This window comes from Schistocerca serialis, chromosome 4 (genome assembly GCF_023864345.2).
Source record: "Schistocerca serialis cubense isolate TAMUIC-IGC-003099 chromosome 4, iqSchSeri2.2, whole genome shotgun sequence".
In the NCBI taxonomy this organism is placed as follows: domain Eukaryota; kingdom Metazoa; phylum Arthropoda; class Insecta; order Orthoptera; family Acrididae; genus Schistocerca; species Schistocerca serialis.
In genome coordinates this window covers 838,084,829-838,090,732 of record NC_064641.1, presented here as the reverse complement: position 1 = coordinate 838,090,732, position 5,904 = coordinate 838,084,829, and the positions used below count along the sequence as shown (strand labels likewise).

Genomic DNA, 5,904 nt, shown 5'->3' with positions numbered 1-5,904 from the left:
AAGTAGAAATAATTTCCATATAAACTACGTGTGCCTCTCTAGGATTCAGAATGAAGTTTTACATTTGGGTGCAAATGTTTACAACAGGTTACCAATCAACATCATGTATGGGACAATGTATCTGAATACTTGGACTCAGGAATGTGAATTCTGCTTGACTCTAATATTTGAATCAGACAAATCCTGATTTTGCCAGTACATAGACAACTGACAGTGCTCTGTGTGCAGTTAAAATAGTTTGTTTGGAATGTCAGATAATAACAGCTGATGGGAAATGTATAAGGAGCAGTGGTATTTTTTTTTTTTTTTTTTTTTTTTTTTTGCCCCCCTCCCCCCACCCAAAGTAGCTGTTTTTCTCATAACAAACATACGTACAGTAATATACATGTAATTACCATGGTTATCAGTTTGAGTAGTTTTGCACTAATTGTACTTTGTTGTTAGTATACTTTACAGAAGCAGCCGGCTGTGATTGCTTCTGCCTGTTAGTGTATTAGTTCCCCCATTCCTGAAAGATCTCCTTCATGAATTCAATTATTTTGGAAAATATAGCAACCCTTTTTGTGTAGGTAAACAACCACTATCTTGAGAACGAAGTCTTTCATGACGGCACTGATATGTAAAACATTCCCATTTTCTTGCGGCGTCAATTCAAGCTGAAATCTCAAGTTTTCAATGATAGCCTCCATCGTCATTGTCAGGAGCAACTGACTGACTTCACTGCTGCTCTGGTGGCCTTTTACAGCCCATGGGCGGCTTCTGATTGGTTGGCTAGTGATTAGTCGGTGATTATGTACTGCTGTCACAGACGGTGTCAATGTCTATGCTGGTTGCGCCACCACTTCTGTGGGAATGTAAGCCCTGCAAGGAATGTCTCCGCTGCTTCTCTGCATTGAGCGCTTGTTTCCATGCACCACTGGACAAAGGAGCCACCTCGACCCTTAATAAAGGTTTGAATTTTGCTCATACACCACCTACTACACCCATCATGGATCTTATCAGTGGAGTAGAACAAGCAGTGCGGCATCTTGCACAGTATGACACTGACAAAGTGAGGATTATTACCAGTCACTTTTTGGCCTCAGCTGAGTCTCCCAGCTCTAACATCAGTAGAGAGGAGAGATGAAGATCTTGTCGTATTACCAGCAGACGAATGAAATGCCACTGTTGTTCTTAATACTACTGAATATCATAGCAAAATGACATCACTGTTGCAGGACAGTACGTATAAATGTCTTACATGGGACCCAAATTTGATGTACAGCAGAAAAACCATGGAGCTACTGAAGAATTCTGGTCTGTCAGATGACGTTATGAAAAATCTCAGAGTCCGAGCTCATAGAACTCCCAGGTTGTATGGACTACTGAAGATCCACAAGGATAATGTTCCCTTGAGTCCTATTGTCAGTGCAATTGGTTCTCCTACCTACAAGCTGGCCAAATACCTAACACAGTTTATGACTCCTATAGTTGGTTGATGTGAACATCACATCAAAAACTTCCAGATGTTTATTGAGAAAATCAAACAGATTCAAGTTGGTCAAAATGGCATTTTAGTCAGCCTGGATGTGGTATCACTGTTCTCAAAAGTTTCTGTGGAGGACACTTTGAAAATGCTGGCAGATCTTTTTCTTCCTGAAACTATAAAGCTGTTCCAGCTTGTGATGACAACCACCTCTTCTTGTATGGTAATAAATTTTATGAAATGACGGACGGTATGGCGATCAGCTCTCATTGTCTCCATCATTGGCTAACTTTTTTATGGAGAATTTTGAGGAACGTGCATTAAATTCGGCTCCCCTCCATCCATCCTTATTTTATCATTATGTTGATGATACATTTATGGTTTGGCCACATGGTGCAAAAGCTCTCGAACAATTCATGGAACACATGAACAGCATACATCCGAACATCCAGTTCACTGTTGAGATGGAGAAGGAAGGAAGGTTGCCATTCTTAGGCATTTTAGTACAATGACAGGCAGACGGGCATCTTGGCCTCTCTGTGTACCCCAAGCCAACACATACTGATTTATATCTTAATGCACAGAGTTTCCATCATCCTGTTCAGAAGAGAGCTGTTCTGAACACATTTGCATATAGAGCAAAAACTGTTTCTGACGAGGACCACTTAAAGTCCAAAATTAACCATCTGAAGTGTGTGTTCCGAAAGAATGGCTATGGTGCACGCAATGTAAAGGCAGCATTCTCCAAGAAAAGGAAATTTGAAAATGCTGCACACTCACAGGATGAAACACCGATCGTGGTTCTTCTTTTTTGTGGCATTATATACAGAAAAATAGGAAGAGTCCTTGGTAGACAGAGTATAAGACCAATTTTTCATCCACCTAAGAAAATTAAAGAAACGATGCACTGTGTTAAGGACAGTCTCGGCCTCAGGGTCCCTGGAATTTATAATATCCCCTGTGAGTATGGAAGCAATTATATAAGTGTGACGATTCATATCGTTTCTGACCACTGTGCAAAACACAAATGGCATATTAAAAATAGAGAACTGGAGAAATCAGATATTGCGGAGCACAGCCTCACAAACAAACATAAAATACTGTTTGATGAAACAAAAATTTTGTCCCATAATGGGATTGTGTTATTAAGGAGGCTGTAGAAATAAGAACGAGCAAGAAGAACTTTAACCGTGATAGCAGATACTATCTGAGCGGTGCATGGAAACAAGCACTCAATGCAGAGAAGAAGCAGGGACATTCCTTGCCGGGTTTACGTTGCTACGGAAATGGTGGTGCCACCAGCGCACACATTGACACTGTCTGTGACAGCAGTGTGTAATCGTCAACCAATCAGAAGCCGTTCACAGGTTATATAAGGCCACCACAGCAGCAGTGAAGACAGGCAGTTGCTCCTGACGATGATGATGGAGGCTATCATCAAAAGCTTGAGATTTTATCCCGAATTGATGTGGCATGAAAACCGAGAATGTTTTACAAACCACTATCTTCTTCACACTTTTTGGAAAATGAACACTAACCAAAATCCAAACTTCCTGGCAGATTAAAACTGTGTGCCGGACCGAGACTCGAACTCGGGACCTTTGCCTTTCACGGGCAAGTGCTCTACCAACTGAGCTACCCAAGCACGACTCACGCCCCGTCCTCACAGCTTTACTTCTGCCAGTATCTCGTCTCCTACCTTCCACCACAGCAGCAGTGAAGACAGTCAGTTGCTCCTGACGCTCCCGAGTGCAGAGTGAAAATCTCATTCTGGGAACAAAGATCCAATTTATTAACAAGCACAGAGGTTATGTATCAACTCCATTACACTTTCAATCACAAAGTTTGACAGGACACAAATGTCTTCAGACTTTGAACAGCTCAGTTTTGCCTTTGGTTTAATGATACCATGTAATTCTATTTCCATTTATTTCCAGGTGCCTCTTGTTACTATGCTGTCAAAGTTTTATAGAAGCTGTTTAGTATCAGCAGCAAATTCATCAGCAATAATATTAACATCATTTGTAGTTTTTCCACTCTGAACAGCTCAGTTTTGCCATTGATTTAATGATACCATGTAATTCTATTTCCATTTCTTTTCAGGTGCCTCTTGTTACTATGTTGTCAAAGTTTTATGGAAGCTATTAAGTATCAGCAGCAAATTCATCAGCAATAATATTAATATCATTTGTAGTTTTTCCACAGCCGACTTAATGCTGAGTTAATTCCAAGAAGACTTACATTTAACATGAGAGTTTTCAGTGTAGTAATCAACTGCTCTACATTTAGTTAGTCTAAATTCTGATATGTATTGCTTTTGAGGTTAATGCAAGCTTCTTTATGTGCACTACCATTTTAACTCTATCATGAGAGATCATAGCTAACAATGTCAGTTTCTGCAAATGATCTGTGAACCATCTATGTAATGTTTTTTGCCAATGTCTCCTTATTTAATTTTATGATGTCCTATAATCATTGGACATGGGACATAAAAAGATTTCAGAGTGGTAATATATTTACTGAAGCCATCCTCAACATTTCTGGATAAACATATAACATTATTCCAGTTCAGCAGTTTCAGTTTATCCCTGAAACTCTTAATATTCTTATCATTCAGCAGTGTAATATAGCCTATCACATTTTTTAAATTTTACCCATACAGCTTTGTGGTCTTATAGGTACTAGTAAGTAGTCCTTCTCTGGAGTCAGATTTCTATACATTTGAAATAAAATTATCAAGGCAGGAAAGATGGCTTGAAGGAATATAATTGACACGGAAAATATCTTGGGATCCTGAAATTTCTATTGGTTTTTTCTTATATCCTAGACCCAAAACAACTTTTACAAAAACCAACATCAGCAGAGGAAATGAAACAGTCAGCTACCGAGGTGAGAAGTAGAAGTACAAGGCCCAAGAAGCCCAAATACCATAGGGACCATGATTTTTTTTACATGAGCAGTTAGGAAAAAGTAGAATTGTTAGTAAAGTCACAGGGATAAATGCTTCTAACCTAAGAATTTTACATGAAAATCTGTAGTATGCAGCTACAAAACTGAAAGAAACAGAATATTAATTGTTTCTGACAACAGAGATTTTTATAATTAATGAATGTAGACTCGAAGAATATGAAATCATGATGCACAATATTGCTAGGTATAGTAGACTTCCATATTTTAGCAGACAGGGACATAAAGGAGTTGCAGTTGCTACCTACGCAAAAAAAGAGAGAAAAGACACCATTTTATGGACAGACAGAAACAGTAGAGAAATGGCTAAAAAGGGAAGAAAAGCCTAGAATTAGAACTGTACAGACCTCTAAGCTATGAGGTAAGATATTTTCTCAAGGAAATTGAGATTTCATTAGAAAAGATTACCAAGGAGCTCACATATATAATAGCAGTAGCTGATATCAAGATTAAACACTAAAACACAGTTCCCATGCAAGAGATCTCTATGATCTAGTCAGAACTCACAATATAGTTTAAAAGTGAAAAATCCCACAAGGTGGTGTTCTAACTCAGAAACCCTCACATATCATGTCGTCAGAAATATATCTTAGTCTATACAAAACATTCAGATATTAACAACTGTTATTTCTGATCATTATTAACAGCTATTAGAAATAAGGGTCAACTCAGAACACAGTGAAGTCACATTTATGGAAATAAGGTAGGTGAAAGACTGATCTAAACTTCAAAACAGAGAAGGAGAACTGCAACTATCATATGACTGGTACTGACAATGAAGTCTACAGGAACAGAAAGCTATCTTACTGTAGATTATCAAGGGAAACCAAGCCACATTACTTCAAGAAAGCAACTAAAAGCTTACACAATTTAGTAAAAATTGTGTAAACTGTCATTAATGCAGATAAAATGGAAGTAAAACACTTGTCAGACAAAAGATGTATAAACATAGGTGTTCCTCAAGGTTGTGTATTGGGTGGGTCCAATCCTGTTCTTAATATTTATCAATAACTTTCCAGACTGTGTAAGACATGGGGAAAAATTCTCCTTGCCAATTACAGCAACATCATAATCACAGATAAAACTCCAGAACTCCTGTTAAGGAGGCAAATGGAACTCACAAGTGTGTTTACAACTGGGCAGTATGTAATAAATTGCACTGAACATAAATAAAATGAACAGTATGCACTTCAGCATAAAGAGAGGAAGGAACACTGTTACTTTAAGCATAGGTGATAAATAATAGATTGTGTAGCAAACACGAAGGTTTTAGTGATGAGCATTGATTGTGTTCTAACATGGATCGAACAAACAGAAACTGGAAAAGAATGTCATAATCCTGCTAGGTTCTTAGGGTGTGAGCATCAGTTTGTAATAGCCAATGTCTTGTGGTGACATACTATGCCCACACTCAGTTCTTAGCTATGGGGTTTTTTCTGGGGATCAGAAACATAAATCATGGTCATAGTTTT

General features: G+C 38.3%; 1 non-coding gene across 1 annotated transcript; it reads right to left on the bottom strand.

Annotated features, from left to right (window-relative positions):
• Positions 1–3,036: 3,036 nt before the first annotated feature.
• On the bottom strand, positions 3,037–3,111 carry Trnas-uga (transfer RNA serine (anticodon UGA)). The gene has a single exon. It is a non-coding gene; the product is annotated as a tRNA-Ser (tRNA).
• Between the last annotated feature and the right edge of the window lie 2,793 nt (positions 3,112–5,904).